This window comes from Mauremys mutica, chromosome 1 (assembly GCF_020497125.1).
Source record: "Mauremys mutica isolate MM-2020 ecotype Southern chromosome 1, ASM2049712v1, whole genome shotgun sequence".
NCBI lineage: Eukaryota > Metazoa > Chordata > Testudines > Geoemydidae > Mauremys > Mauremys mutica.
The window spans coordinates 76,212,979-76,224,398 of record NC_059072.1 but is presented as its reverse complement, the minus strand read 5'-3'; positions in this window follow the sequence as shown (position 1 = coordinate 76,224,398).

Below are 11,420 nucleotides of genomic sequence, written 5' to 3'. Positions count from 1 at the left end.
CCACCTGCCCAGAGCTGGGGTTGGGGACACTCTGGCTACGCGACCTGCCTGGAGCTGGAGCTGGCAGCTTGGCCGGGGGGCGCCTTCAGGAGCAGGGGGGCTGGCTAGCCGGGGGTCAGACTCGGTGGCGCAGCCCAGTGGGAGCTGGGCTTTGGTGGGCACTGAAGGGGCAGGGCCATGGGTGAAAGGGGCGGGGCTGGGGGGCTAGCCTTCCCAAGCCATAGGTTCACCCACCACCCACGTCTCCCCTCCTGGCCTGGTAGGCAGAGAATTTCATGGGCGTGGGGGCTCTGCAAGCTGCACTTTAACTGTAAAAGAGCCACATGCGGCTCACAACCACAGCTTGGCACCCCTGGCTAAGTCATTGTACATAGGGAAATTTACCAAACCTTACAGAGTTAAACCAACATGGTAAAAATACCAAAACTTGCAGGAGCTTTGTCTATACTAGGGCTCCTACCAAAGCTAATAGTGCAATTGAAATTTTGAGCTGAAATTTTCTAGTATGAATATGTCTAAATAGAATTAATTGTTAACATTTTCCCTAATATTCATTCTACATTTTTGCTTGTTCTCTCTCTTCCCATTTACATAGCCTGTGAACCACCCTAAACAATGATGCATGATATTGTTGTTTTTTTTATCATGCATTCTTTCTAATGCATATTAAGCTGATTGCTCTTGTCGCTTTTAAAAACAGCCAATCTGGTTTACTCAAGGAGAATTGAAATACACATTTTTCACATGCATTATCATCACCTTCTCCTTTAAATACTAGCCAGTGGCTGGATTGTGGATAAAGGTTGTGACTAAAAAAAGGTCATTGGAATTCATACTTTTCCAGTTTCATTCAGTTTGGACCAGACACAACACAAATCTTAGATGTCTAAAACATACAATAATTGCTATAGACTCTCAAAAAGGGAAAGCAAAGTGAACTACAGGTGTCTTGAATTGTGGTAACACATTTTTTGTTGATTTTCAAGACCCACCCACACTCTTGTAACCCTTTATAAAACTGAAACAAACACAAAATTAAGGACCCACCCACCCCCTAATGCATTAGGTAATTTATGGACAGCCCCTTCATCAGCTATCTGGGATTCCTTCAACACAGGGCAATACTTGCGTGGGGTAGGGCAACTGCTACACAACCTTTCTCCAACTTGTGGGTGGGGAAAAGAGAATGTAGCAGAAACTTCTATATCTACCTGTAGCGGGGTGGCTACCCGCTCCTGCCCTTTGGGGCTTAAAACAGCCCAGGAGAGGGCTGTAGCTGGGGCAAGAAGCCTGGGCTGATTGAGAGAAAGCAGGCTCAGCTTTGGCCAGGTCCCAATCAGGCCCCTATAAGAGGCAGTGAGCCAGGAGCCCAGACAGTCTCTTGCTGTTTGTAGAGGGAGAAGGGCCTGGCTGCAGGGAGTTAGACAAGGTACCTCAAGTGGAGCAGGGCTGGGGAAAGGTAGAGGAGCTGGGGAGCTCCTGCCTGGAAAGCCCCAGGCTGCAGCCTAGCATGAGGCCAACAGGTAGTGGGGGCTGCAGGGGGCAGCCCAGGGGTAGGCAAAGGCAGCAGGTCCAAACCCCTTTGCCTATGATGAGTGGCTGATACTGCAGTCTGCCCCAGTGAACAGGGGCTAGATGGAGACTGGGCAGTAGCCAATACTGAGAAAAGTGGGAATAGTGGAGTGGGTGTTCCCCTGGGAGGGGGAGACCCAGTTAACAGAGGCACTGGGGTCCAGGGAGGGACTTGGGGCCGGAGGACAGGTGGATCACTGGCCTGCAGAGGGTGCTCCGGGCTGGAAATTGAGCTAATTCCCGAGGACGACCAGCAGGAGGCACTGCAGGGGTGAGTCCGGCCCGTTTACACTACCCAATGCCAAGCTGCCATAATAGCAATTTAGGCCCACTGGCAGCTAGCATGTGATAGTGAAGCCTTAGAACACCTTCACCTTGCACTGGCAACCAAAGATGGAGCCAGCTGTTCCGAGGAGCATGTTGATGCAAATATGGTTTAATTATGTTTTGTCCCTCTCTTCCTCTGAAGTTGCTGCAAGCAAAGTACCAAGTACACTTCCCTAGATCACACTGAATTATCTATTTTTGCATTAAAAGATGCTATAATCTGATTTTATAAATTGGAGAATAGAGCCACATTACTCTTCCACAAATGGGAATTCACACTCCTCCCTGACAAAAAGAACCACATACTTCAGAATTTCCCATCATCCAGGGATCATTAGTTTTCAAGACGGCCAGCTCAGACACCCTGGGTAGATTGTCTTAGCACATGGAGGTCACATTTGTTTTCTCTCTGCAACCTCCCATTTCTCATTCCTTCTGTTGCACTGTTACTCACCACCCCAGCAGCCATGAAATGCCCTCCTTATGTCCATGGGTCCATGTGTGGGGGAAAAAAATAGGAGAGAGAGAGCTAAGGGCTTGTTACCACAAGTCCCATGCTTTAAGCAAACAGACTCTGTCTGTCAATGCATAGGGATACTAACTAAAGCTTTGCTGAGACCTGTTTTTTTCCCATTATGTTACTGTGCTTTTCTTTTGTCTGTCAATGTGAAATAGTTGGGCAACAATGAATTGACTCAGTATTTTAAGGTTTAAAATGAAGAGCTTAAGAGTGAAGTCAGAGAAATTTTGTCTTCTAGTGCTCAGCGAGGATTTTTGTCTAAGTTTATCAAAGGATAGGGAGTATTTTTTGTTGGGGTTGAGTTTGAGGACAATTTTCACTTCTCTGACTCCCTGTTTAGGAGGTTGATGATCTCTGCTAGGCCTCAGCCCGGCAGTGTGCTAAGCACTGACTTCAATGTATGTTGCGTCTGCTGAACACTTTTCAGGAATCAAGTCCTCAAGCTCAGTGACAACAGAGAAACTGAGCGGGCTTAAGCCATGTAGTTTGGAAACCGCTATGAGGAAGTAGATTGCCTTTGCCAGAGCTCTGGGATGGTATCGGAGTCACGCCATGGGACATGACAGGACTGAACACCAAGGAGGATCATTTCGGAATTGGGTCTTCCTCAACCTCTTATTTCTCTATTGAAGTGTATATAAATATATTTATTAAAATCTGTTTTTCTTTAAATATAAATTTGCTTTCAGTCATAAGTATTCACTTTGTCGCACTGAAGCCAGAAATAAGAAGATGGAAAGTGGAGAGGAATTACATTGTGGTTGGATGTCAAGAATATACCCAAGCACATACAAACAGTCATCTTGTCCTTCACTGTCTCTTTCAGAGTGTGTTTAACATCTCTGTATGGAATTTCTTAGAGGAAAGCCTTTGTAGTACTTGTTCCCCAGAGAGGAAAGGGAACTGTGGAAACATTCAAATGCTTTTGAAATTAAATTGACTTATTTAGGCTTTAGCCTCCATCTCTTTAAAGACACAGTTCAAATTTCCATTCTAAACATAAAGGTTTTCTGGGTGGACAGGATAACCTAGTACACAGTTTAGGATGGAACATCTAAAGGCTATTCTATTATTGCTAGGAAAATGACAATATTAGAGTTTACTGAAATGCAGGAAATAAAATTAATCAAATGGAAATGAAAACAAAGTGCTCCCAGTGTATGACTGCTGACTGTAAACTAGCCATTAAAACATAATTTTTACTTGATTTACCTGTGATGTGACGTGACATCAATAATATGTGACTCAGGATGTAATATCCTTAACTTCATTTCAGAGCAATTAAAACAGAGGACATAGAAATATGGTCACTTCACTGTATATTATTTCAGAAATAAATAAAAGGTGCTGCTAGTGAAAGGGCTTGTAGCATCAGACTTTCTTAAACTAGCTACAATTATTATATAAAAGAAGAGAACCATTGCATATGAATCTAACCTCAGAGAGAGCCCTTTATAAGATGTAAAGCCATTTAAATTATCTGAAAATGTGGCTCTCCTGACTGGAAATTTCCAACATGGTTATGTTTCTTCCATTTATACTATATAGTAATACAACAAAAACACCTCAGAATGTCTTACAACTATACTGCATGCTGGGATCCTCTCAAATTTCACAAGCTAAACAGAATTGGGTCAAGACAGTTTTGGAAGACATAATACTTTAGTATGTTAAGTTGATGATTGAGTAGTTCCCTCGAGGGTCAGATTGTTCTCAGCCTTTGTATAGATGAAGAGGGAGAATGTACAAACAGCCTTTCCTCTTCTAAGCATGACAATCATATGCCTGTGCAAAGGTCTTGAAGGGCCTGATCCCTCCAGGGATCCTCAGGGACAGTATGGAGAGAAGGCCATGGCTGACATCTCTTGTCTCATGGTTCCACATGATAACCACAAGACTTTCCTTTCTCTCTTCCTCTCCCCACCACATTCCTAACTTAAAAACTGCTGAACCAATTTCCTTCAAATTTGGCTTATTTTGTACGTCTTATCAGAGCTGAACTCAAAAATGTGAAAGGGATTTTACTCAAATGTCCAGAAAAATTAATCACAGAGGAAAAATCAAAGCAGAAAAAAATCAGCCCAAAAGATTGGTGTTTTGATGATTATGAAATGAAAAACAATGTATTTATAGTGAAATTGTTCTGACACCATAACTATTTCAGTCTTTCCTACCAGAAAGTATGAGAGAGCCTTTCTTCCTTGTTAGCAGTAATAATAAACTAAATAACAGTATTTTCTTTAATCTAGTTTCTTTTGGTCTGTTTTTTTCATGGCATTTCACAGTTTCAAATTCAAGTTACTTGGACACTTTTTTTCTTTTTACATTTAACATTTTCAAGGTGACTCACAGTGTGATCCAAGGATGTGTAGTCCTGATTGCTCTAATTCCTTATGCCAGCTTTCTTTTGCCTTGCATGGCACCAGTCACCAATCACAGATCATTAACCTGAAGAAAATGTAATGAAAATAATGATTGCTGCTAAGTTAACCATCTGTGTGGTAGTGGATCCACAATTTTGGACCCTACATTAAAATGTTTGAATTATGGCAATCAAAAAGAAATGGATTGTTCCCTTGTAGTTTATTATGATGACTACAGACAGATAACATCCCACCGCCTATTTTTCCAAACGCTATGTGCAATTTGATATTATATAAACTACTGTTTTAAAGCAAACTCAGATTTGGAAGGTGAGAAATTTCTGAACTAGATTTTATTAAGAAAAAACTTCATCATGGAATTGTTAATATAAAATTGTACTTCCCTTTCCTTTGTATGTTAGTTGCCCTATGTACACAATAATAACAACAGGAAGTTATTAGGCAATACTGCTGTAATGAAGGTAATTTAAAATAAATGTGTCTAGCCTGCAAAATTCAAAGCTGTTTGGACTCTGGGTTAGGTAATAATTAGAGATATACCAATCTCCTAGAACTGGAAGGGATCTTGAAAGGTCCTTGAGTCCAGCCCCCTGCCTTTACTAGCAGGACCAATTTTTGCCCCAGATCCCTAAGCGGCCTCCTCAAGGATTGAACTCACAACGCTGGGTTTAGCAGGCCAATGCTCAAACCACTGCCCCTCTTGCAGTTGCTGAATTTACACATAAAACCCAGCTGTGGAATATAAATCTGGGTTCAGATTCCAAACCTTCCTGGCAAAACCTAGGCCTGACTGTAAGCAAGAGCACCTCAACAGATGTCAGCAGTCTGAATGGAACACAAGGGGAGAGGTGGTCTCTTAAGGTATGTCTACACTTACAGCAGTATGTACAGTACAGATCCTGCATGCCCAGCTAGCATGGGTATAAATAGCAGTGTAGATGGTGAAGCACTGCTTAGGTAAGTAGAGTAGAATAAACTGCCTTACATGCCTGAACTTAGGGTATATACCCTAGATATCTCTCTTCTTGCCCAATCCATGCTTCCCATGTCTACACAACTATTTTTAGCAGTGTAGTGTCCTGCTTCCTCTGCACTATTGGAGCCTTTCACTATGACAAAGAAAGGCTCCAGTAGCAGGGAAAGACAGAGGGGAGGCAGCAGAGAGATAGCTATGCATAGCTAGGGTTACCAGATAGCAATTGTGAAAAAACAGGACAAAGGGTGGGGCATAATAGGTGCCTCTATAAGAAAAAGTCCCCCAAAATGGGACCATCCTTTTAAAATGGAACATCTGGTCACCTTATGCGTAGCCTACCCTATATGCTGCTGTCAGTGAACTCAAGGTCAAGAACGACCAGAACCCAAGCCATATAGTCAAAGTCAATTACTTGGATTTCCCCCTTCCTGGAAATGACTTGAAGACAGTCCAAGTATAATATGATCCATGTGACTAACATCACAGAGAGCCAGATTCCACCTGGGTCTTCTGCAAGTGTGCAGTGGTGGGGAGGCTGCAATTTGTTGCATGTCCTGCATAAGGGTCTAGCAGAATCACAGCCGTATGCTCTGGGAAATTCAGAGACTGCTCCACCTCTACTCCCAAGTGTCACATAGGGAAAGGGAGGATGAGAAGGAATAAGGGCCATGGTACCTCCACACCATCCAACCCCAGTCTCAATTCACTATTCCAAACTGCACTTCTGCCACACTGCTTCTTGTCACAATTGCTGTATTAAATCTAGTGTATCTATTATACCACACTTGAAATGTTAAACAATAATTGCAAAGTAAATATTGGGTAAATAGTATATCACATTACTCAGAGTTATATGACCATCTAACAGAAGGCTTGATCCAGCAGAAAATAGCCACAGATTTTCAAGTTTTGCAAATCCACAAGGCTGAGAATCTTGGCTACAGGATCAATGAAAAAGGGGGATAAAAAGTATCTGGATTTAGGCACAAATGCCACTAATAGTTTGCAAACAAAAAAAATATGGAAAACAAAAGGAAGTTAACTGATGTATATTTTAATACTGATAGGTACACTTGAAAGAGTTTTCCAGCCATCATTTTAAAAGATGGTGTTTCTGAATATAGCACCAAAATAGAATTTATTACTTTTGAGACGGCAGACTGGATAATATCAGGCTAAACTGCTCCATCAAATTAGTCTTAATTCTGATTAACAATTTAGGTTGCAGAGAAAATTTCTAATTGCCTATTTGATTAAAGAGCTGCTGTCAAGTAGCTTAGACTCCAAGGTTAGGTTTTGTGTTTACAAAAAAAGGAGGAAGAAGAGGAGAAGGAGGAGGGAAGGATGGTATACAGTGTCTGTTCTGAATAAGAGAATGAGAGATGGATTTCATTTTGTAAGGAATTTAACAAATGTATCTTCCTTTTTTTTTCATTCTCATCCCCCACCCCTATCCCCATTAGATTGTTGCCAAAATTAGTGAACTTCATTTAATCACAGAACAAATTTAGGGTGGATTTAGAGTAGTGGCCATCCTAGGTTGTTGTTTTTTTTCACAGAGAAGGAACAGATTAGAAGAGAAGTAAGGAATTATGGAGGAGAAAAGAGAGAAGAAGATTGAGGAGGAGCAGCAAATGGGAAGAATTTAGAAAAACCCTGTGCCTCAGAATTGAGGATCTGAACAAAACTCAACTCCTCTTTCTGAGAATCAGAGTGAAAATAGTTTCCACTAAGCTTAGTGATCAAATGGGTTAGGCACAGGCAATCAATTAACTAAAACATATGCTGTATGTCTCCTGTCATGTGATCACTCCCAAACAATTCAGCATGATATACAAAAAATAAATTCTGAAAAGCAGTGCAAAATCTTTGTTCTGTATATCAATTAATGGGGGGGGGAATCATATAATTCTTCTTCAAAATTATCCTTTAAAACTACAAATTCCTCTCATTCACCCTAACTTTGCAATTGATTGCTTATCAGAATAACAAATTGACAAATTCCAAGCCAAATTTAAAATAAAAAGGCTCAGCTATACTAGGAATAGAAGGGTTTTCATGACATTTTACTTTTCTTTATAAAACTTGGAAACACAGCATTGTGCTAAGTATAATACCTAGAAAGTTAAAATGACTATACATTAAAATAGAACTGATCCATCCAAACTGAGTCAAATGCACTAAGTAAATCAGACATTTAGAAATCTAGCAGGTTTATTGTTAAAAACCCAAATGAGAAATTAGTTTGTAAAAATTGCCATCTTTCCTGTGTCCCCTTAAGAGCCCAAATGGGGGTGGAGGGGAGAAATCCATTAGAATGCCACCTTCTTTGCAGCCTATTCGAAATGCAGTTATTATGGCTCCCGAGAGCCTGTCATCAGAAGAACTGGCCTAATGGACCACCCTGTCCGATTGGCTGAGGAAGCCAGCAGGCCAGTTAAACCTAACAGACTCATTAGCTTGCTGGCTGCTCAGTGCATACATCTTTGGACTTTCTGTCTCCCTGTGATTGTCTCTCCATGTCTTGCTCCGTTCCTTCATAGTTCCAGCTCAGACCTTGCCCTTGACACAGCCCCACCTGTTCCAGCCTTGTTCCTGCCTCCTACTACCCCTGCTCCTATCTTCCCTAACTCCTGGTAATCTAGTTCTGGCTATGCCGCAAGCCTTGGCTCTGGCTTTTGGTCTCTGACCACTAGGGCTGACTCCAGCTCTCACCACTTATGACCTGGGCTGCTGACACTTTACTTGTGATTAAGGATATGGGACAATATTTCCCAATTGAGGATGGGTAAAGGCATCATGCTTGTTTAAGGTATAATGCTATATGGTTAACACTTCCAGGCATATTGGGAGAAAATCCTGAGCAGTAATACTTACTCTACTATGTCCTGATCCAAAGCCCACTGAAGTCAATGGAAAGATGCCCATTAACTTCAGTGGGTTTTCGATTGGGCCCCCAGTACTTCCTAGTGTGCAGTTAAAGCAGGTCCCCCCGCTCAATCTATACTTGCTCTCTTGGGATAAATACTCTTAAAAACATTAGCCAATCTCCCCAAGTTGTTGCAGAACACTTGCTGCCACACTATGCCTGTCGGTTGTGCAGGAATGCCATGGGGACAAAGGGCTTCCCTTCTATCCCTGCTAATGCATTTGGAGCTGGAAAATCTATAATTTAGCCCTAAATTGGGTGGTAATTTTTCAAGGCTCAGATGGAGAAGTGTTGGTGCTTAAAGAGATGTCAGCAATTTTTTTTAGGAAGTGGAACATGAGTTACAGATAGTGATGACTCAGGAGTTTAAAATAGCTGTGTTATATTACAAAATGATCCATAATGAAGAAAAAAAATTGCATTAAATCAAAGACACTTCAAAACCCAAGCCTAACAAACCCAAGCAAAACATGGATATTGAGGTTTGTCCTTTAAGGTTAAAATCTCTTGTTTAAGGCTCATCAGAACTGGGAAGTGACTAACCTACACAAATTTCTTTAAGTGAGACATAAGTTTATAAAGCAGGATTTAATATCCCCTTCATACATGTACAACTCCAAGCACACCTCAGCAAGCTGCTTATGTTTTCCTTTTAAGTAACTGGTATGATATTTTACTAGGGTGACTATACATCCTGTTTTAGAGGGACAGTCCCGTTATTAAGTCATGTCCTGACTCTTTTGGCAAAAAAGGGCATTTGTCCCATTTGCTCTTGCCAACCGATCATCAGTGTAGCCCAGGGATCAGCAACCTTTGGCACGCGGCCCATCAAGGAAATCCGCTGGTGGGCTGGGACAGTTTGTTTATCTGCAGCGTTTGCAGGTTTGGCCATCACAGCTCCCATTGACTGCAGTTCGCCGTTCCAGGCCAATGGGGGCTGCAGGAAGCAGCAGCCAGCACATCCCTCGGCCCACGCCCCCATTGGCCTGGAACGGCGAACTGCAGCCATTGGGAGCTGTGATCGGCCAAATCTGCAGACGCTGCAGGTAAACAAACCAGCCCAGCCTGCCAGCGGATTTCCCTGATGGCCACCTGCCAAAGGTTGCCGATCTCTGGTGTAGCCAGTTCTATTGCCACCTGGACCCTCGGCAGTTTGGGACACCGAGTCTGGAGCTTCTGTGCCATTGCTGCTGTACCCCAGGGCAAGTCCTCTAGAGGCTCAGTGAGGTATTTCAGGAGCACCAGCTCTTAAGTGCTTACACAAAAAACTAGATTGAAATTCATCCCATGCTGAGCTGTTTTTCTCTGATGCCTGAGCCTACCAGAACAGAACTTCTGGAGCCAAATTTCCTTGACAGTCAGATAATATGAGAAATGAAGAGAGAGCCAGAGGCAGTTTCTCCCATTGCAGCAGCCATATTTTTTGTAAAAGAGAGTGTGCATGTAAGATCCACCCCCATTACTGTGTCCACTCTTTGCAGTGAGAACATCTGTTGTGCCAGCAGGAAAAAAAATCTGAAGAGCAAGAAACTAAAAAGCCTGGTTCTTGGCATTTTATTACCACTCCCCAGTTCCTTCTACCATGCCTTGTTTCCTTTTATTGACCCCAGTTCAAATTGCCAACCCTCAGATACTGCATGTACTTAGGTGCTCATAATTAGAGGTAGTTAGTGGATAGCCAATGGGCTCGTTGGAACCAGAATTTTGATTCAGGCATATTAAAGAGATATGGGACAGCTGCAGAATTGGTATTGACATCTGGATCTCAGATTCTCATAAGTCTGAGATGTTCAGATCTGAGGTTTTAGATGGACCATCTAATCCATATGTATCACATCTTATTATTTACTTTGTCTTTCACTGTGAAGTTCACTCCTGAATTCATATTGTGGCTTTCCAAAGTGATATATTTTTTCTGTTATGAGAAATCCCAGAAATGAACTGTGAATTCCTATATAGCTGTGATTCATCAAAGGGAATGAACTTTACACTCTTCAGAACACTAAATCTATGAACAAGTAAATTGTTTAGTTACAATCTACTTACATCTGGTACATTATTTTACTTTTGATTTAAAATTAAAACAAAAATGCTTTGTTGGATTTCTAAAATGGAGAATACGTTTTTCTAACCTTTAACTCATTTCTCCTCTTGTGCAAATACATCTTGTGCATAAAAATTTGGCAACAAGATCTTAGTCTTCCCTTACTAGCAACTGAATTTTAAATGATTTTTTGAAGCACTTCAATGAGTACATAATTAGAAAATTGTTTTCTTACAAAACTTTTGAGGCAAAATTAATTCCTTAAAGCGAAGCAAATTCAACGAATCTCTTGCCAAAATAGCCATCTACTCACTTCTAGTTATTGGAAGAGTAAGGAGCTTTGAAGGCCCCCTGCTGCACGAGTGAGAGCAAATAAATGATATTTATCTTTAGTGATAATGGATTATTTCATTTCAGGCTACATATGAACTCTGTTTTCATTTCATATTGGATAAAGTGTTTGGATTGCAATGAGCACAAGAGCTGACTACCTAAGGTATCTGTATAATTTAATGCTTAAAAAATTATCATTGGTTAGCATCACATTATTTCATTGTAACTGAGATTTCAGTAAGTGTAATAAAGCAAATTTCTGAGAGTTCCATATTTGTATAGTGATCTTCAAGATACTACTAACTTAAGCAAACCTGTGATACTGCTGCTGCTAC